Source organism: Toxotes jaculatrix, chromosome 6 (assembly GCF_017976425.1).
Source record: "Toxotes jaculatrix isolate fToxJac2 chromosome 6, fToxJac2.pri, whole genome shotgun sequence".
Classification (NCBI taxonomy): domain Eukaryota; kingdom Metazoa; phylum Chordata; class Actinopteri; family Toxotidae; genus Toxotes; species Toxotes jaculatrix.
In genome coordinates, this window is record NC_054399.1 from 12,726,980 (window position 1) to 12,749,726 (window position 22,747).

Consider the following 22,747-nt stretch of genomic DNA (forward strand, 5'->3'; position numbering starts at 1 on the left):
ACCTATTTCTGTCACTCAAATTTACCAAAGCAGGCAGCAAACGCTTCATAGGCGGAAAAACAGCATCAATGGGCTCTGACCCCTGAATGTGCTGACATCAAAATAACCCACTTTACACCTGAAACTAAAACACATCTTCTATCGAGAGATGCCGGAATATGATGATAATTTCTTTGTCTGCAATGAAATCGGACTCATCTTTTTAGAGAAGCCATAGACTTCTGTTGATTCACATGTCTGTGAAACATTTACATTCTTTCAAATGATGTTTTCTTGCACTACAGGTTCAGTAATGTAGATATTGTGTGAGGAGAAGGCAGGCTCCTGTATTCCTAGCTTTTTATGAAGGGTTTTATTTGAAAGCAGATATTGTGCCTCAGTGACGTGAATAAAACAGCATCTAAAATGTGAGAATTTGTTTGTTTGGGACAGAGTCATATATGTTATACATTTGTGTCTCTCACTATGATGAGTGGATATTTTTAGGCATTTTAGCACAAGTAAAAAAGCAACACCCAATAGACTGCAGCATTAAAAAAAGCAGTTTTTTACACTTTCTGCCTTCCCTGGCCGTATGAATTTCCAGTGCCTGGTCTTGTATTAAAGCTCCTCCACTGATGAAATTACATTAGGTTGGGCATAATAACCCTGGGCCATCCAGCCTATTAGTGTGCTGTGATTTCTAAAATCCCTCAGCCTGGATTCATTGACAAACACGTTGAGCGCATTTACCTTGAGGACAAGCAGCAGAAACAGCAGGCTGGTATAGATTTAAAACAGCAGCTGCAGCATTGATGTCTCATCCAAGAAGCACAAACAGCTCAATCCAGAGCTTTGTGAGACTCAGAGTTCGGTGTCCTACAGTTACGATAAAAAACATTCTGCAGAACCTATTGCTGCTCTAACTGTCAATCACAGATGACCAACTAAATCAGCACTGCATTCAAAGCCAGCAGAAACAGCACATGATGGCTACACTTGTACGTATGGCAACCAAAACAGTGTTTAAACAGGTGACCAGTTGACCTGGTTTATATCTGTGCAACAGTGGGAGGTGTACAGTCTGCACACTCTTGGGTACAGACTGTGCACTTCAGGATACAGTTTATGTGCCAGGTACCTCTACCACTAAGAAGCTGGGAATACAGTTAGTTTTCAATGCAAGTTGTTCGACTAAGACTTACTTCTAACATTTGCCGTAAACTGTCTCTTGTTGGCTGTGACTGATCTGTCTGGCAATTTGACACGTCTGAACTTGGCTAATCTAACCACATTTTATAGTAATGATGACAGTGTTTTTTGGAGACAAAAACAGATGTTCTTATCAAGGCATTTGAAAAATGTGAAGTCCAATAAAAAATAAAAAAAAAATACTGGACAAAATATTCATACCATTTAAAAAAAACCATTAAATTCTACAAAGTTACGTAAAATTAAAGTTAACATGATTGACAGTTTGGAATAGCACACATCTGTTATAGTCCCTTAGTTATTTTTTATTTGATTTGTGTGGTGATAGAGGGCCATTTAGATGGTGCACTGTCATCGGAGCTTTACTGCTTTACTTCTAAAACAATGATTAATATCTCATACACATTTTTAGGGCTGGTTTGCACTAAGTCAAGATCCAAATCCATTTCAAATCCTTCTGTCATCCACACATTTAATCAGTATATCAAACTTTTATTTATTTATTTTAATTTTGGCATTCTATGTTTTGTTTTACCTCTACCCTACTGCTCCTAACAAACACTCAGTTGGCAGTTTATTAGGTGCATCTAGCTAAAAGTAACGTAGTCTAATACAACAGCTCCACAACAGCTTATAACCTTCAAGGAGGTTATAATGTTCAGTTTTTTGCTGAAAGAATGTTGAAGAGGTATTGATTTGAGGTGACCTGATACCTGAGTGGTTAGGGTGCATACCACTTGGGTGTAATCCCAAAAGTATGTCCCCGCTTTGACTCCTGGCTGGTTGGATCATTTACTGTCTGTTACTTCTCAACTCTGTCTCCCTGCACTGCCACCATCCAAAACAGGCATAACAATGACACCAAAAATTTAAAAAGTAACTTTCACTTTGAAAGAAATTACTTTGCAGTCCCAGCCTCTATTGGTTCTTCATTTCATGTGCCATATTCAGCCGTGGTCTGACTCCCCAGTGGTGGGTCGCAGTCCCCCACAACACCTGCCTTCTACCAATGCTTCCAACTCACCTTTACAGTCAATATGCGTGGACGTTTTACATTCAAGAGAATGCCACAAAAGCTGCTGTAACACCCTGCCAACAATGGTTGATCTCAAAGTGAATGTCAGCAGTCAGAAACAATGCATGCTGCTGCTCCTCATGTATAAAAAGCTTTCACGTGCCTGTAGCTCCAGTGGCTTCAAGGATTCAGAAAGTAAAAACTTTCTAAAAAAGGAAGCTTCTCAAAATCACCAGTGACTCAGGGAAGGCTTCTTAAATGTGGGAACATTATGACTTTGTGTGACCAGTAATCATATCCATACACATTCCATCAGCTGGGAAAGGAGTTCTGACTTTGTTGGCCACAACTTCATATAGCCATCTTTAAAGTCTGCAGAGGGTTAGTATTTGATGCTCTCTTCCTCTCTCTCTCTCTCTCTCTCTCTCTCTCTCTCTCTCTCTCTGTCTTTCTCTCTCTGTCCATTTCTGTTTTTCATCATGCCCCCATCTTCACATCCTGGGTTTTTGCATATGCATAAAGAGAGAGTCACAAATTAAGATGCACTCACACACTCCACCACCATCTGTGGCCTTCAGAGATTGCTCTGTTTTCTACCTCTTGGTGTCAGAACAGCTGTACCTTATAAACAAGAGGGGAGATTATAATGACAGCAGAGGGTCATTTTGTGAATCACCAACAGATGAAACATCAGCTGAAATGGCACGGCTAAAAATTGGGCCACTGACTGTCAGCATCATTTCTGCGGCTCATAAGTTTAAGTAAATAGCAGGTCTGATTCACTGTGTGGTTTTAAAACATACTTTATGAACACTGACTTGATGCAAGATCCTGTTTGATAGATCAATACTATATAATATACATTTTTATATTATAAATATATTTAGCAACCAAAATATAAGATTTTGGTTAAAGAAGCTGATTGACAAATTGGGAAATATGCCTATTTCTATCTATTTTGATCAGATCGATACCCCTCTCACCCCTGTATAATAAATATAAATAAACAAGTGCATGTTGTATTGTATGGAGACTTTGACAGCCCGTAGCTGAAAGTGTAAGTAATGTTTCCATTGACCACAGTATGGAATTAACTAAGCCACTGTTAAATCACATGTGACCAAAAGCCTCAAAGGGATTATGTACATAAAGAACAGCACAGTTTAAGTAAAGCAACAGAAAGTACAAAAACCTTTGAGATATGTAAGTGTGTTTCTCTCATATATACTGTATGTTCAGTTTTGAATCATGTGAATGACACAAGAAAAACTATGTGAGATCGGGTGGGAACAGAATACGGATTTCTGAGGTGCGTCACAAACCACAGGGAACATACCTTCTCACAATGAGCGGACACTGAGATATATGAACAGACTGTCTCAATAGCTACACCCAGACATATTACAGCCATTTATTGGATATGGAATCACAAAGCCTTCTGGGAAGATGCAAACTGTGAACACTGGCTGGGAGACTGACCCACATAATATATGGTTCCATCTAGCAGAAATTAGGTCTCTGTGTCGCCCTACTTCAAAGTCCATGGGGAGAAATGTCCATGTTAACGTCTAATCTTGTATTCAGCTGCAAAATCTGATTTAAAATCTGTGATGGCCAGCTATTCTTAAGATGGGGTGAGTCTGATTGAACTTGTCCCCAGTGCAGTGGAGTTCACTCACTTTTTATGCCTTATGCATAAAAGAAGTAATTTCTTGAAATAACTTAAATAAAGCTCAGTTGAGACATTCAGTCCCTTCTGTTAATTTAATGTGTAATTTAACATGTCTGCTCCATGTCTTATTAGACACCCAAGTTTCCCAAAGGCATCTTAAGGCTAAGTTGATCTTAGTCCATACACTTACAATGGGACTAAGATCATCTTAGTCTTGAAAAACTTTTGGAAACTTTTAGAAACCAGGCCCCTGGTCACTTTTCTGTAAAAGTCACAGCAGCAATCTTACTAGGTGGAACCTGGTAACATTTCCGTATCACTTTCAACACGGAACAAGTTTGAATGCACACAGTGAAAGTTGTTTGGTCGTGGTGAATCTCAATGGACTGCTTTTGGACAGATTTGACTTTTAAACACGTTGTGTAATCTTGTTGTCCCTTAAATGTATTTTACAGGACAACAGATCTTTTAATCTGAAATAAATAAATATAAATAAAAAATACATTTTTTTTTCTGAAGGGTAAAATAATCGTCACTAAAGTAAACAAAGTGTCCTTCTGAGGTTTCGCAGTGATTCATGTGCATTAGACTACACCAATGAAAGAAGTCTTCTCTCTTTAGTTAGACGAAAAAACACTTAGGAAAACAGTCACATTCTGCAAAAGTGTGTGAAATTATTAAAATTAAAACAAAATAAAATCACTCAATTTCAGCAGTTTTGATGAAAATTGATTAGTTGACCTATTTATTCCACTTTTTGCTCAAATCTGTTAAGTATTGTGAGTAAAGTCTGAAGTCATAGTGGGCGTGGCTGAGCAGAAACTTAAGCTCCCACAGGGCTTATCGAACACTGATTAAATAAATAAGTCAATGTCCAAAGAGCCAAAAGGAGATTACAGCAAACTGAGCCATCTTTTCTCCTGTAGAGTCAATATCTTTGATTATAAGACACTTCAGGGACTTCAGGGAGAGATGCCTGATCTGGAAATTGGCAAAAGTACTTCATAGCTAAAAGCAGGAGTTAGGTGACCTTGTTTAGTCTTGAATACTGGTAATCTTGACTGGCATGACCTTTACAACTCTAATAGGACATCAAGGTGTGAATGACCCAGTTGTTGAAAACGCCTGAGACAGCTGGTCGATAGAACTGATGAAATCTTGTGGCGGTGAAACATCTTCAAGATCAAACCACACATCTGTTGTGTTTTCTATGAGTTCCATGGTGGTTGCGCTCATGTGAGTTTTCAGCATTTGGTGTGCCAGTCACCTGAAGAGGCAGAAATGTTGACCCCCTTTTTGTGGTATTTGCTGGTGATGTGACGTCTGATTCTTATTGGGGCCACACAGATTGCTTCCGGCGAGATCATAAGATGGCATTTAGGGGAGATTGCAGGAAGAACTGGCCAGCAGGTGTGTGTGTGTGTATGTGTGTGTTGCCCAGTTTCAGTGTAATGTTAAAGGACAGTGGTGCTTACAAAACAACTTCTCTGTGCCTGCACTGATTTAACAATACTGTGACTATCCATCTCTCGTCCTCATAACGCATATGTAATAGAGTTCTCACATATGTACACATCCTCTCCAGCCCATGTTATCACACACAGGCATGTGCATACATACATATACCCACATTGCTTTTATCTTACACAAGCTGGCTCATGGAAATAACCCAGAGTCTGAGAGGAAAAGCAAAGGGAAGGACCGCGATAATGAAGCCCCGATACTGCGCATCGGTCCATTCTGTTGTTTGTGTGTCAGATGTAAGATACAAACAGCAGGCCACATAAGTAGGTCAGTGTGCTACAGTACATGCAATAGGCTAGCAGTGGAGAAGCTCCAGTGGTGATTAACGGTCGCGCAGGCCCTGCCATTGCATATATTACAAGAGTGACACACATTACAACAGGATGTAGGTACTGAGGTCACAGTTAGGAGACCTTCTGTGGGAGATTCATCAGAGACCTGCTGGGAAGGCCTCCATTCCTTTTTCATGTCAATTTAGAAACTGTATTTTCTTTTACGTTTAAGGATTAGAAATTCCTCCGGAATGGTGTAATGAGTATATGGAGACTGTCAGTCAACCAGAAGCTTTGTGTTTCAGTCTCTTGACATGGAGCTATGGCCTTGCTAAAGGCACTAACCTCCCATCAGTTCAAGCAGTACTGCTCTGTAAATTACCTTTGACCACTTATTTCCATGTGGAGACGGGCAAACACAAATACAATTGGACTACCTTAAATTAAGCATGTTACTTGGGACGGCAATGTCCCAGTTTAGCTTAGCTAGTATAAGGAAGAAACTATTCACACAAATGGCCATTATGACACATTAAAGTTCAAAAGCTTTGATTGTACCATATAAGTAATCAAAAATGTAAAAGGACAGGAGACTAGGTGACATTGTTGTATCAGCAAAAGAATAACAGTTCAACTGTTTGCTCAAATATTTGAGAGACTGTCATAGCATTTTGTACAGACATTCAAGGTCCCCACAGAATAAATCCAAATGACTTTGGCCACTCTGTGACTTTTCATGTAAAGCCACTACCTAAAAATGTCCACTTTCAGCTCAAACACACAGCTTCAGCCTGGCTACATCTGAAGCTGATGGTAAACTAATTAAAGTTGAGTGAGTCAGCTAATGAATGTAGAGCTGACTCTTGTGTCAAAAAGTGGTCAATTTACACTTGATGAGTCCCTTTCACTAAAGTATCCCTTTTTCTCCCCATTTCTTTTCATTCATCCAGCAACAACCAACATCGCCATGGCAACAGGCACACTGTAGCTTCTCAACAAATCCATTCTCAATTGTTGAGAGCATCATTATAAGCCACTACCAAATGACTGCATGCCCCGCAGGCAGTCTGTGCGTCCATGACTCTGTCCTCATTCCTTGGCCCAGATGGCCAGCGTCCGCGCCCCGTGTCTCTGCCAAAGCAGTGGTGACTCACTGGCATTTATGACAGAGGAGTCAAACAGTCAAAGCCTTCTTGATGGACATGCTGTTCTCTGACTGGCATTACTGACAGGCAGGCATCTTAATCACAAGCTCCTTATACACACACACACACACGGGTTGACAGGGGGGCCTTCTTTAAACAGAAATGAGCCACAGAATAATGAATATAGAGAGTGACGTCGTGTCTATCAAGCCCTATATTACTAGTAGATTTCAACAGGTGTGCAGGTATCCATGTGCATAATTGGCACAGCTGTCTTGCTATTCCAGTAATTACTTGCACTAACACATACACAAGAATGACTGTTTTAACAAACTGCAGGAGTAACGTGCTGAACAAAGAATATACTGCATGAATACATTACAGTGCAAACAATGTACATGATATAGCACATCTTAATGAGTCTTGGCTGATGTTCTTAAGTGGTAAACACTGTTTTCATACTCTAGGTCAGAGGTGTCAAACCTGTTCCACAAAGGGCCGGTGTGGCTGCAGGTTTTTGTTCCAACCAAGCAGCAGCACACCAGACTTGACTCATTTAATCAACTGATCTCAGTCTTCAGAAAGCTGATTGGTCAAACTGTGTGTTCTTGATTGGTTGGAACAAAAACCTGCAGCCACACCGGCCCTTTGTGGAACAGTTTGACACCCCTGCTCTAGGTCAAGGATGCTTGCATAGTAGTAGTCCACCAGGGTGAACGAACATATTGGCTGCTGAATGACTGAATAATAAAACCTCTTGTGTTTGAAGAAATGTTCTATTTCCGCTGCTTCTAAATTCACACTTACGAACCATCTTTAGGAAAGCTCTCATTAACCCTATTCTCAACTCTACATTCAGGCATTAATTACTTACCTTGAGCTGAAACCCATTCACTCCCTGTAGTAAACTGATATGCAGCAGACAAAACAATATCATCATTCATTTTGGGTCATGTTTCTGGCCACCTGATGAATGTAAGTCCAATATTCCCTGTCCCTTTAGCTCTCCTTTGATCTCCTGCTGGGGGAAACATGGGGCTCTTTAGCTGCCGAATGCTCCACTATTTTCACCAGCTAGTTGCTAAGTCCGTCTATTATTTAGTGCTGTGCAGGTAGTATACAGTGGGCTTATCAGAGCTTTTTTGCTTAAAAAAGTGGTTGCAGGCAGGAAGACCAAAGCAGTAAGATAAAAGACACAAATGTTTTCCATACAGCTGAGGGGCATAACAGAATTTGGTGATTACTCTCTGTGGATTTGTCAATAACACTTCCATGTTCGACACAGTTTCATCTTTCATCCTCTCTGTTTTTCTCAGTTTCTTTCTCTCTTGTATGACTGACCCTGCATAAAATTACTGATGACTAAGTATTTGTGTCAAATCCAGTGACCTTAATAATATGCTTCTCATGGACCGCACAGGAAAACGCACTGGCATACAAATGAAAACAAAATCTTTGCTCTCTTTTGCATTTATATCACTTAGACACACAAACACAGAGCATTTACATTAAGTCTGGCGAGGGACTTAAGATGCACATGTTGTCGGTATCACCTGACCCTGTCTGACAAGGTCTAATTTTCACACCTCTGTAGTTCTACATCCTCAAATAAACAATAAATCATGCTACAACCTTAAATATTTGTATCATAAATACATACAGCCCATAGAAAACATTAACACATACATCTACACATTTACATACATTACACTACATACATGAATACAAAACACACACCTGATTGTTGCAGTCTGCTCTCAGGCTACCCTGGTTCTATCATTTGATCAATGCTACTTCCCCACGTGGATGTTATCAAGAAAAACAGGCGGCGGATGAAAAAACAAAACAATACTTGTTTTTCAGTTTGTCCTGAAGGATCCCGTTCAGCCTGCACTGTATTATTATTTATTTCTTCAGGTTTATGGGGCAAATCTTTGCTTGACTCAGGCTTGTTTATGAATCACGGAGGGCAGTTACACAGTAATGTAGGTCATGTTACTCACTTAAGGTGGTTTGTCGTTATCTCACAAGAGTAGTTTTTAAATCACATGCCACTTAGGAGGAAAAAAATGTATGTCAGTATCAGAGATGGAACAGAAAAGCCATGATGGACACTAAAGCTGTGAATGATGCAGAGGGAAAAACGAGCAAAAAGGGTTTAAAAATTAAAAATAAAAAAATGAGGAGTGGGGGTGTGCGAATGTGAGCAGCTGATTAAAACCTCTCAAGGTCTGAAGATGAGCAGATACAAACAGAAACACGTGTCTGCGTGAGGAATCCATGAATGCACAAGCAAACACAGCCAGATTAACAGGCTACAGAATGAATTAATTTCACCTGGCAGGCTGAGCTGTCTTTTGTTGGCTCGGCCGCTGAAAAGTGTCAGCGTCCACGAGTTTGACCCACATTCTGGATCCAAACAACAAATAGGTGCTCCTCCTGTTCCAATCTCACTCTCCTCTCTCTCTTTGTGTTCATTTCTTCTCTCACAGATGAGCCTGCTGTGTGAAAAGAGGGGTACTAATGAAAATTACTCCACTCCCTTAGGTGAGGGTGCTTTGGAAAGCAGCAAGGTGCTAAGCAAAATACTGACACTGCTTTAAATGTTCAGCTATTTCACTGGTGGTACGTTCTGTTCGGGGGGCATATTTTGTTCCACGTCGGAATAAAAGCTTTTTCAGCCTTACTTTTTGCCAGCCTTAATGTGAATAGCAAATTACAAACCCTCACATGCACAAAGTTACCTGTTTGAACTTGAGTGCACCCAGTGGGGCTTTACTGTAACCCGCTTTGACGCAGGTGACCTTGTTGCATATGAAGAATTCAGACTACACACTGCTCACGTTTTGTGTGTCTACTGAAAAGCTGCCCAAGTTTATCACCTGTGTTTTTATTCCTGTGATGGTATGTGTGTGTTTCAATCCTAATGTGAATGTAACCTGACATGCACTTGGCGTCACACATTTTTCTATGACCTTACTCACAACAGAGACACAGACTTGCTTTTATACCTGCCGTCCTGTCCCAGCTGTCTGTCCATCAACAACTGTTGCTTTCCTCTGCAGATTTAACATTCACCACTGACGAGTGCATCATGATGACACATACTGTTGGTAATGTGAAATAACACCTGAGGCAAACTCTTTGCTTGATGCCATCGTCAACTGAAACACTAAGTTGTTCTAATTATCTGATTCAATCAGCTTTGTATAACAGCACTATTTGTTTCTGTTAAGACAGCTTGCTATGATAGTATGGTAAATTTCAGTCCCTTGACAGCAGAATAAACAGCAGAGTAGCTGAGTCAATAATTGTTACTCTGTGCTCTACTTGTCTTTATTGTACTTCAGCCCTCCTGTTGAGATACGATTATGCACTAAACAACCACACAGCTTGGTTCCTATCACACTCCTCAAAAGTTCTTCTACAGAAACTGAAGTAAAAAAGGACTATGTAAGAAAAATGATGCAACACAGCACAAAGTCACTTGTCAAAATTAGAAAAGTTGAATTTGCACACACAAATTTACTTTGTATGATGTATTTAGCATTTTACACAGTTATAAAGTTTTCTGGGTGAAAACCTCCATCAGTGACTATGATTATCAACAGATCATCATCATCAGAACAGAAATCCTCTATCTGATATCAAAAACATTGTGCACATTATCATTTTTTTTCAGCCTCTAACACATTTCCATAGTGAAGATAGCACCAGCTGTCAGTGGCAGTGAATTAAAAGTCGTGGGTGGTGGTGGAGGATACTGAAAATATATTTTCGCTCATTCTGTCGTCTGTATCTCGTGCTTGCTTCATGCATCTGTGGCTGTCATCCACGTGCACACATCCGGCCACCACACCATGCATTGGTGTGCACTTTCTTTTTCTGCCTGTGTGTTTAAATGAACTCATTTGTGCGCAAGTGAGCTTTACACTTATGTTTGTACTGTATGTGTTTTAGGGTGACAAAATAAATAAAATTTTGGGTTTAATATTATCTCAAATCTCAGATAACCGCTTCGTCATGTGTCAATGTGAAGGATCTGATATTTTGGTCAGAAATGTAAACATGGACTACACGTGGACTTTATGTGACAAAGTGTGCAGTTCACATTTAGAGACAACTGCTAATAGTGATAATCTGATTTTATAAAAGTCTTCACACTCTGATACCTCAAAACACATACTTGATCTTACAGTGTTAGCAGCACAACCACCCAGCCCCCATCCCACTGTCGTGGCAGTGCCACTTCCTCCGTCTGCCCTCAGAGAGGCTGCCAGTTCAGCATGACGCCCCGTCCAGCAGCCTGGACCCCCCACTCATCTCTGCTGTGACTTCTGCTGGAGTGACACCAGCCACAGCAACTCTGATTTACTATGACTGGTGGACATACATGCTGGCCCACTAATACCATATGTGCTAATATACACTCACATCATAATCATAAAATCCTTGCCTATGCAAATTCTAACTGGGATTACTGGGAAGTAAGCTCTCATAGGTAGGACTGTATGTGCCCTAAAGGCATATGTTGAAAGAAAAACAAAAAGTGAACATAGAAATTAGGCAAAATTAAAAGCAGTACACACAAATAGTAACCCATATAATCTGAAATTAGTGTTGTAAAAAAAAAAAACCCTGGTCTCCTGAGGAAAAACATTTGTGTGCACACTTTACTAATGGGATATGTTACATTATTTTATGTATTTACTTTTTATATTATTTCATATAATTTTATAGGGAGTCACATACAGTATTGGTTTAAATCTATGGGGGAGACATGAGAGGACAAATTCATTCATATGAAGAAATCTCAAAACATATTTGTCCAGCATACTCTGTGCATGCACCTGCCCTCAAATGCACATGCCTACACGCATGCAGTATGAATCCACACATGCACATGCTCATCCACCGCCATGTATCCTACACACTGAGGCTGCAGTTAATAGGGTGATGGTATTTGGCTCTTCTTGGAACTGCAAATGAAAGCTGCTGTGCTTCCAGTTAACTGTGTTACGTAACTTTGGTCACGGTTCATTATTTATGGTTATCACTGCAGGGGAAGTTTGATTTATCAATGCCAGCTTGATTGCAGCTGCTCTCATTCCAGTCCATGCCAGCTCTGTGGTTTGGGCTACAGGCCTTGGTATCAGAAGGTGGCAGAACATGATGTTTATTGTTGTATGTTTTGTCATTTGTTCTTAGCGTGCCCACAAAGTTCTCTTTGTTCTGTCTGGCAAAGATGAGCCGCCATTTGCTTGGGACAGGCATCATTTCAAGTAGGCTGTACTCTGAAAATTGACAAGTGTTCCACTGAAGTGAGACAAGACATTATTCCTCCATATAGCTGATTGGACAAACATGCCAGTCGCTGGGCTAGCACTGTTCTCGCTTTGAAGTTTCAAACTAGAAAAACACAGACGCTCTCATATATCTAATTTTTTCTAAATTACCCACAGTGATCAGTTTCTGAACTAAGCCGAGGCTACAGTACAGACAGGCTGAGCAGATGCAGAGTCATGCTTCATTTTACAATCTACAGCAGCAGCTAGATTAAATAGTTTTTCAAAGTTTGGAAGACAGAAAAAGATAAGGATGGAAATAAGGACAAGGTACCAAAAATCTGTAAAACAAGTTAACAAGTTGTAAATCCTCATGACTGTGTCTATTAAAAACTTTACAAAATTAGATAGATAGATAGATAGATAGATAGATAGATAGATGTGATGACAATGCAGAATGGCTGTTCAGCACTTCCAGTACACATATGTGACTGTGCTGTACATTATGTTCTGTTTTCACAGTGAAGAAAACAGGCTAAAGAGATCCTGTGGGCTGCCTATGGGAGGCACTGCTGTTCTCTGCGGGGGAGCATTGTTGATGCTGCTCATGAAATGGGACAATCCATTTGCATGCACACTCAGACACTGTCTCCCTCTCACCCCAGCTTTTTTTTTCGAGGTCTGAGCAGAGCACCATGTAATTAGTGTTTGTTTCAACGGCTGCTGTGTCCCGACAAAGAAGACTACACAAAGTGTAGGTTATGGAGACGACCTCAACATTCTGCTTTGAAGTTACTAGAGTTTGCTGCACAAATGTGGTTGGAAGAGATTTTTCATTGGATTTCTTGGTCAGTTACTCCTTTACCACCATTAGTACTTGCCTTGCAATTTTTCATAGTTAGAACACCCTCTTCTTGTTCTGTGCCTTAAAGCAATGCATTAGCTCTCTGGTACTAGGAGACCTAAACTGCAGCATACAAGTGTTCTCACTGTCTGTCCTGATACCCCACTCTAACTCCATTTAAGTCTAAATTGAAAGTGATTAATCTTTTTTTTTTTTTTGTTTCCAAATGCTGCAGATTTTAGTTCAGAGTTCATGATTAGCCACTTACATCTGTAATTCTGGTCCAAGTCCCTGCATTTTATTAAGGTGGTGAGAGTTTTCAGTGTTTTCACAGGTAAGACAGCACACTCTGCAACATAACATTCATGAATAAAGTAACTACAGTATTTTGCAGCACAATATCTACAGTGATCTGTATTTTATACTGTACAGAGGCAGGACAATAACAGTATAAAGGCCTGAATTTCTTTTTTCTGTCAGTAGTTGACCTCAACCTCCATATTTCAACAATGCTGTATTGTGTTTCTAAATGTTATTGTATTGAACAGTTGATCCACCGTAGGACTGCTAATGATCCCTGAGCAATCCAAGGCCATGCATAATTAAAAACAGGATTGATTTGCCATAAAATATATCAGAGCCTTGTCTTTTTTATTTTGTCTCATTCTCCTTTTCGACTTCTCGTCTCTCTTGCTCTTTTTCAAAAACTCTCCCTCCCATTACTCATCTAATCATCTGTTTGGCCTTTGTTTGGCCGCTTGTGCTTTTATCCGTCTCTCACGCTCTGCTCTCTTAAGTTGTTTCCCTCGTTCCTAACACACTGACATACATTTCTGAATTGATGGCCTACATGCACAACTCTGGGCTTCCATCACTATTAATGACACCCTCCCTCTCTTCTCCCCTCCTTTATCACTCTCCTTCTCCCTCTCTTGTCCTACTTCCACTATAGAGTAATGGTTTTATGTCATAGATGTGCACATGCATATGGCTGACACAATACACATTCCTGCCACTATTTACTCCCTATTCTACTGATCTACAAGTGGCAGAAATGTGCCACGAAACAAGGCAGTACACCAGCAAACAGAGGGAGGAAAATGACTGCTAGCAAGTAATCATGCCTGCATCTGAGACCCAACCCCATCCCCATATTATATAGTGCACTACATCTATTGCTCCCCATTTTATTTGAGTGTCCACTGTGCCTAAATTTATTCACTATACAACGCCATCAAAAATTCCACAATGAAATGCAAACAATCCTTTATTGCAGTGTGCTTTACAGATGAGCGTGATGAAATAAAAATAATAAATGCTTGAAAAAACAATTTACTGCCCCACTATTGAGAAAATTACTGAGTGTTATTTATACAGGGAGTAGTGAATGAGAGACCAAGGGAAGGATTTTGGATGTAGCCATATATGTCTGTACTGGTTTTGCAAATGATAATAAAAATTAAAAAAAAAAATCATGAAGTTTGGCTCTGAACTGTTAATATATTAATATCACTTAATATCACTTATTCTAATTTGTTTCTGAAGAGGGGAAATTTTTTTGTGATGTGCTTGCCTGATTAACTCGTGTTAAAGCGTAACCTAAGTCAACTGTGCTGGTTACTAGCCCAACTCAGTCCCTAATAGGGCAGGTATCCTGCCTTGAGCCAAAAGTTTGGTTAATCTAGGACCAGTAATTGACAAAGATGAAGTTGAGGTGTTTATCTACAGTCTGATAAGAGCTGGTCATCATAACAGTGGCGTATCTGGTGTACAGTGGAAATACAGTTTCAGAAGTGACATTAATTATCACAGCGTGGTGGCTTCATGCTGCCACTTCACACCATGTGAATCTGCAGGACAGCAAATTAATCATAAGCTAATGAAGACAGAGAATCACAAGGCAAATCGACGTCTGCTTGTAATGACAGCTGGGGACAAAAATGGAATCTCTAGAGGACGTTTATGAATGGATTTTCAGAGGAAAAGATTTCCTGTTAAAATAAGAAATAAAATAAACACATTATACTTTATACATACACTTTTAAGAAGCTGGTGAATAATCTGTTGGAGACTGTGGATTCTCCTCTGTGTAAATAAAAGGATGACAGCCTGTGATGTGAAGTGTGTCTCCCTGCTCCAGCCTCTCTTTTTTTTTTTTACCTATATGAAAAGTATAACTGCACAGAAAAAAAGGGGAACAACTGTCAGGTAAAATATTTTCTCAATGGACTCTCCCGTCCAGTCATTTCCCTGCTTACATTCATTTTTTCAATCACACAGCATCACTCATTTCTCACTCTCAGGACTGGCAGCCATGCTGACAGGCTGTGAACGTGATTCTGGGTAATCAACAAAGGAGGAGGGCCTCCGTCGTCACATGTGCTCTCCACATGCACTGAACATGACGAGAAACAAGAGGGTAAAAACAGATCTTTTTGCCACTCCACCTCCACCATCCAACTGCAGCTTGATGATGGTGGAAGTGTTCTGCTGTATGGTCCTGCATTGCAGGTCTTTTTTATCCACTGCTCTCTATCCCGTCACTCTCTTTATCTCTGTCTTTATACTGTATCTCTTTTGCCTTTATTTTTGTCTTTCATTCTTTTTTCAGCTTTTTATTTTGTTTTTGTTTTCTATTCCTTCTCATCTCTATATGCTTCCTCTCTTCTTCTCTTGCTTCCATCTATCACTGTCTCTCTCTATGGACACTGAATGGCTGCTGACTGATGCCTCTCTGTGCAGCAGGTGATCAATCAGCCCCCTTTTTTCCTACCCACAAGGCACAGGGGGTGCCACTGCAGGCGACCGTGACACGTGCTTGTGGGTTCACACACACACACACACACACACACACACACACACACACACACACACACACACACACACACACACACACACACACACACACACGCATGAACCCTGTCTCCACTGACGAGCTGTGTGTGTGCTCTTTGATTCTGCGGTTTCAACGGTAAATTCCTTTCAAAATATCCAATTTGGTAAAATTACTGCAATTTCCCTGCAACTAATAACTGAGTCAGAGGACTACTCATGGTTTCACAAAATAAATTCACATCTTAAAACTGCACTTAGTACTTTAAAAAAAAAATCTGGATTTCTGTAGGTTCCAATGCCACAGGTTTCTAATTTTCTTATACTGCAACTAATACTGCAACTCATTTTTTCTGAACAAGGTGAGGGTCCACTTTTATTCTAAATATGCATGTTTAGCACATCAAGCTGTACAAATAAATAAACTCTGGTGCTTTTATATAATTGTGAACAACAACTTTTTCATCTTGGCAAGACAATAAAGCCTTCTTTATAAAATCCTGGCAACAGTTTCTGTACAGCCAGGTGGCCACAGTACAAAAATCTCACATGAGGTTGTTTGGGTGTTGTATTATGAGTTTTGTTTTACACAGGCTTTGTCCTCTACGCTTGCATGTGCCGGTGTAGCCAGTCACTAAGGACCGACTGCTTGCTGTTTGGCTTACAATGATATTTACATGTTTATCTCAGGCCTCCTCCGTTACCTATGTCATGGTTCAATCCTCCCATCAAAGGCGTGAGTCAAACGAGGAGGGCCTCAGATATGGCTTTCTGGTTGAGCATGTGACTATGTGTGTAGTGATGCTAATCTGTAAGAATGTAGAAATTCCTTGGATGTTCCCACTTCTGTTGTATACAGAGCTATACTGGGCTTACACTTGTGCTCATCTCTCTTGAGACGCCACCTCACCACCTGAGACAAATGATCTCAGTGGTAGCCTGCCCTAAAAGGAGCGATAACCCTGCAGTTCAGCTTAGTCTTCTTAGACTAAAAAACCCAGAGCCATTTCTGCACTTTCTCTGCAACCATACTGAAGTTACATCAATTCATTTCTATTTTGTATGAGAATCACACTCACTACTGCTTAAGAAACAGCAGATATTTTCTTTCACACGGGGGACGAGGATGAGCCAACCCTTAATGTAGGTCAGGCTCCTCACACCCCTTGTTATGAGCGGGCTCAGTGCCATGTTCACACAAGCAATGGGCAACAGAGCAGCTGAAGGGGAGTCACAAAGTCCGAAGGTTTTCTACTGACACGTGAAACGTAAGCCAGATAAAATGTGAACATGAAAATAAATGCCGCTCAGGTCCGTGGATGTGATTAGTTGCAGGGCCGGACACATTCCGATAGCTGCTTTACTGTCGACACATGAAACAGCTGTTCTGCGAGTGCACTTTCAAAATCAGCTTCTAAGATATCACAAATGTTACAGTAACAAATCTTGGTAGAGGTTCCAGTTCAGTGAAAGGCCTTTCACTGCAGTTTCCCCTTTATCTCTGAGGTGAGTGAGAGAATGGAAAGTATAAAAAGATCATATATCACAGCTTGGCTGTCACTCCCCGTTTTGCTGGAGTGCTGCTGAATTTTGCACCACTTTTTCACAGCCTCTTGTCTCCTGAGGTGATCTGTTCTCACAGGGGTGAGACAATACTCCGTGTTTCTACTGTCTGGGTGAGAGGCTAAAAATACTCTTGTGTAAACAGGCTGAACTCATTTCTGAACCGGCTGACAAAATCCTCTTCAGCTTCACTTGCAACATGTGCAGGAATCTGTTTTCAGGCTCTGTGAAATAAGTTTCACTTTCACTGGATGGATTAAAATGATACTGGGACAACAGCACCTTATGTACAGTGCAGTAAAAGGACAGTGCAAGTCACTATTGACTACACACATAATTTGTCTGTGTATGTACACAACTTGGGTACTGAATCTGCACTTACTCATCATGCATTTCCATCTCAATATGTTTGTGTCTTACCAGCATGTTGAACCATATTCTGTACCTTCATTAAAAGCTTCATTTGGGAATAGAATATGTTTTTCTTCCATTTTAGATAGTTTAAAAATGTCCTACCCATTGCTGCTACCAACAGCTTGTAATTTCTCTGGAACTGCACCATGTAAGCAACAGTGTTTTAACAGTCTACTACTAATAGGGCATTGATCTTTGATGTTTTTGTGTCTGTATGTCTGTGTCCACTGGAAAACCGTTTAACCCTGAAATCCAAAGTGGTGTTTTCACAGGACTTATATTAGTTTGGTATGTTCAGTCCCGACTTTATCACTGTGGATTCATTTTTGTTATTGTAAAATCTATATCTGAATTTGTAGACTTAAAAAATTCAGGTGCAAATTACCAGTTTTTGTTCAGTGAGGATGGAAGACATTCTCATGGAATAATACTAATCCTCTGTGAACTAAATTGTCAGTCATTCAGTGTTTATAAACATATAAAGTATCAAAGCTAATGTGAGATATGTACTCTGCTTATATAATTATATTAATCTATGCACTTTCTTTGAGACTTTGCACATATTATGATAGTTAATATTAATCATTATGTATCAGTGTAACACGGCCACTTCAATTAAGCGCCAGACTATGATTCCTCAGGTTTCTGTAATACAGGGAGAGAAAGGAGTGCATCACAAAAAGTACAGTTATTATCCCTGAGACCTTGACCTGCATCTTGTCAGAGGAAAAAAGAGGAGAAGAAAGACAGAGCAACATAATGAGAAAGAGAAAGTGATGCAAAGAGAGAGAGGAAGAGGGACTGGGGAAGGAAAGAATGATCTCAGACTGGTCTCAGTCTAAGTGAAATGCAGTGCAAAGTCCTGGAATCCAGGATTACTGCAGGAGCTTTGCCAAAGATTTAATTTCAGTCAGGTGTAAGGCAAGAAAAGAGGGAAATAAAGAGAGACATAAACAAAGGGGTGGCATATTGTATCTTTCCACATCTCTGCATACTGTTCAGCTGACACTGATCTCTGCAGTGAGAGAGGAGGGAACACTTTGTTCTATCGCCTGGAATGTTGTATTTTTCAGGTCAGTCAGTATTGAGCAACACCACATGCATCAGTCAGACTTAAATTTTGGCAGCTGGAGCTTTATATCTATAATGGCATTGATAATCGACACCGGCACATATTTTAATAAAATAAAAGCAGCTGAAAGTAAAACACTGCAGGTCTTCTCTTTATAAAATGTTAACAAAGCTGCAGACCACCTGCTTTATCTGTTTTTAACACCGTTTTTATTTAATTTGTATTTATTGCTTGTTTGTCTGGCATTTATTGTTTTTTATCATTATTATTTTAATTAATTTATATGTTTTAGGTCAAAGAGTATTACAAGTTGATGCGTCATGCCAGCCTTTCTGTGTGTGAGGTTTACCACCTTGTGTGTGCATCTGGGTTTGTGGGTACACATTTGGAAATTCATCTAAACTGCAGCACAATGGCAAAACAAAATGAATGAGTTATGAAATCAAAGTTGTTTTCAGCATACGCAGTAGAGGATTCAACAAGATTCAGACAAAGTTTTGAGGGCGAGTAATAACCAGAAACGTTTCTTTTTTTCATCTTCTATAATGCTGTGCTCTCTGAGTTTGTATTCCCTGCATAGAAACTCCACCTGATAGCAGAGGGGGAAAAAAAATCAGTGGATCTGACCTGGAAGTGTCATCCTGTCCACGTCTGTGTCTTTCTGAAGCTTGTTAGCCAAAAATTGAGAACAGATTCTGCAGTGAGCACACCACATGAAGTTCTGCACTTTGCTCTGCACACAAGCATCTCTAAAATCACAACTATCAGTTTGATAAGAGATTGAATTTCTCTTGTTTACTCAAAAGACTCTGTCATGGAGACACCTCCATATATCACTATGTGCATGTAATGTGTGTGTGTACCAGTAACCTGTGCATCCATGTGGTCCAGACCTCAGCTCTACAGCTCATTACAGCCATTAGTGACCAATGCTGTCATCTTAAATCCCACTCAGCAGTCTGTCTCATCCCTTCAGCTTGTACATTAAATCTTCTCTCTCCCTCTCTCTCTCTGTCTTTCTCTGTGTACAGTGATAGACTGAATGGGTGGTGTTCTGGCTGCCTGCCAGCTCCACCTGCCACATCAAATAGTCCCCTGTATTCATACAGTAATATATGTCCTGCATTTTCTGTGAGTTCAACAGTTGCATAACTACTTTTCATAACTGCTCTGGCATTTTGTGCACACTCCTATTCAGCTGGGCTCCCAGGGGGAGTGTTGGGGAGCACCACAGGCATCAAATGTAAAATACAAAATAAATAAATAATTATAACAGCTATTGTCAGATTGTCAGTGGGTGCATGATGTCCCATTTTCTTTTACGTTATTCCCTATTTTCAGTGCTGCTTCTAGTGTCTTGATTATTTGTTCTTTCTTAAACTTATGCATGATTTAGAAAGCTGTGCAGCCCCTAGAAGGGCGAGAAGGAAAAGAGAACAAGAAAGGTTTTATAAATCAAATGACCTATTTTGGTTGGGACTTTATTTAAGCTGGTTGAACACTGTCATTCAAACTCTGGCGTGGACCAAACTGCCAAACACAGAGCTCTTGAAAAAGTGAGCCACCTCATACTAGATATCTCATCATTATCCTGTTTCTACCTGTCCATCAAATTTAATGGCATATGAGGTCTAATAATGCTCAGACCCATTTCTGTTTGGCCAACGGAGCAGTTAAACAAACCCATAAGGTGCAGACGGACAGACACAAACCACCACCGCCTGACCAGTGTGTGATCACCAACGCTACCATAACGACATGCCGGGTTCGCCATACATCCACATTGAAAGCTACATCCAGCAGAAACATTTGGCTGAAGACTCCAAATCCAAAATGATCTCTCAGAGCCCATGCAGGATTTTTCAGCCAGTATGTTGTGCCAAAGTTCTGCCCTGAAGGATACACAGTAATTCATACCCTCTGCCTGGGTGTGATCTCATTATGGTCTCATTGGCTGGCTGTTAATATACAGCGATGCCAGGGTGAATGTCAGGTCACAGGACTGAGGACTCAGAGAGGTTTCCTAAAGCCTCTCACTGTGGATGTTAATTGGTGCTCCGGTCAGCCAGGGGGCAGCTCTCTGCCTGCGCAGTAATTGGGGAAAGTGGAGGGTTAGCCAAACTTGTCACTGCTCTCCCTTTTTTCCAGTGTCATTCTCATAATTAACTTGCATTCAGTCACTACTTCACACCGATAATTTGACATGAATGGAAGAGGAGTTCTAGAGTGCGTCAGAGAGAATGAAGTGGCACTTATGGTGGGTCACTGTTCCTCGTGTTAATTAAGTATTAATACGTGGCCCTCCAATCTTTTTATCTAGGATTACTTTACTCTAATATCATTCATTACATGTTATAACTTATGAAAAGACATGACAATGTTTGGGATATGGTACATGAGAAAATTAAAGACTAAGAAAAACACTGTCAACTTAAAGTAAGAATATGAAATTCAAACTTTTAACAAAATGAGTTGTTTGTCTTAGTGTGAAATCAGGCTGTGCACATGTTCACATGGATTTGGTTGGTTATATGGATGCCTATTGTTATACTGCTACTACTACTACTATGTTCTCCAAGTGCTTGCCAATTTTCATTGTGAAAACATATATGTGACAAAAGCATGGCCAATTGGCGATCTTCAAAGTCTCATTAAAAAGAAGGAACAACAGGTTAACTCCGGTTAAAGCCTGAAACAAGACACAAAGAATAATTTCTGAAAGAAGGCCGACATGTCTCCTAACCAGAGGAATTTACTGTAGAAATTTTAGACAAAGGACACACCGGATGCAGCTGCTCTCAACATGCTCCCTCGATGAAAACTTGCAGGGAAACTACAATACCAAGTTGATAAATGAGTCACTCAGAATAGATTCGAGAAGCTACAATAAAAAGTTAGCTGTCTGAAGACAGTTTAGACTTGACAGACATCTGATAATATTATACAAGTTAACACAGCAGAAACCGACAGTGGCTCACATGAAAGGCAAAGAGAAATACAGAATTCACATTACAAGGTAATCCACCAGGAAAGTACGCTTGCACTGGTTACATCTTGGTTGCGGCAAAAGGGCAAAAGGATAAACCTGCAGTTTTTTGCCTCTGCAGTGTCACTGCATTGCATCGCTGGACTGTCCACATTTAAATGAATTGTTTGTTTGTTTTTTAACATGGGGTAAATGGCAGTCCGATGTTAGAAATTAGACATTTGAAAGCACTGATGGCTCAAAGATTAGTAAAGGTTTTTGATATGAGAGACTGCACACCTGCAAATACATGCTGCAGTCCATGTCTGTATTTTAGACCTGTAATTGTTTTCCCTTTTTCCTCCCACATACTTATATTCCAGTCTTACTGACTCAAATAGGTGCACACACACACAGACACACCATGTAGTTGCAGGGCCGTCCTCTTGAACCCCACCCCATTTACTCTCTGTTTTTTGATTAAGTTTTCATTAATCAAATCAGTCAGGGCCCTTCAGAGTATTGCATTAGTCCATGGCTGACTGGCGACATGCTGAAGGGCTGGATGAATGGCGGATGGCAACAAAAGATGAAATGATTCAGGAACACAGAGATGAGGTGAGAGACAGAGGACAGAGAACTCAATACAGCTTTGTGTGTGTGTGTGTGTGTGAGAGAGAGAGATAAGTCAGGTCAAACCAGCAGAAAAACAGACGGCTGTAAATGTCAGCCTTTGAATAAGCTAATACTAAATGCAGTTCACAGTGGTATACTGTAGATACAGTATAGAGATTCAAGACTGGTTCATAACAAAAAAAGTGTATATCTGTAAAGCTACAATGATTTAGGTTCACAGACAAGAGCTACATGATTGCTGGCTTTGCTGGTGGCAAGAGATACACAGCTAAGAATCAAATAAAAGACAGCTCATAAAAGAACTGCTGAAGGCAGAG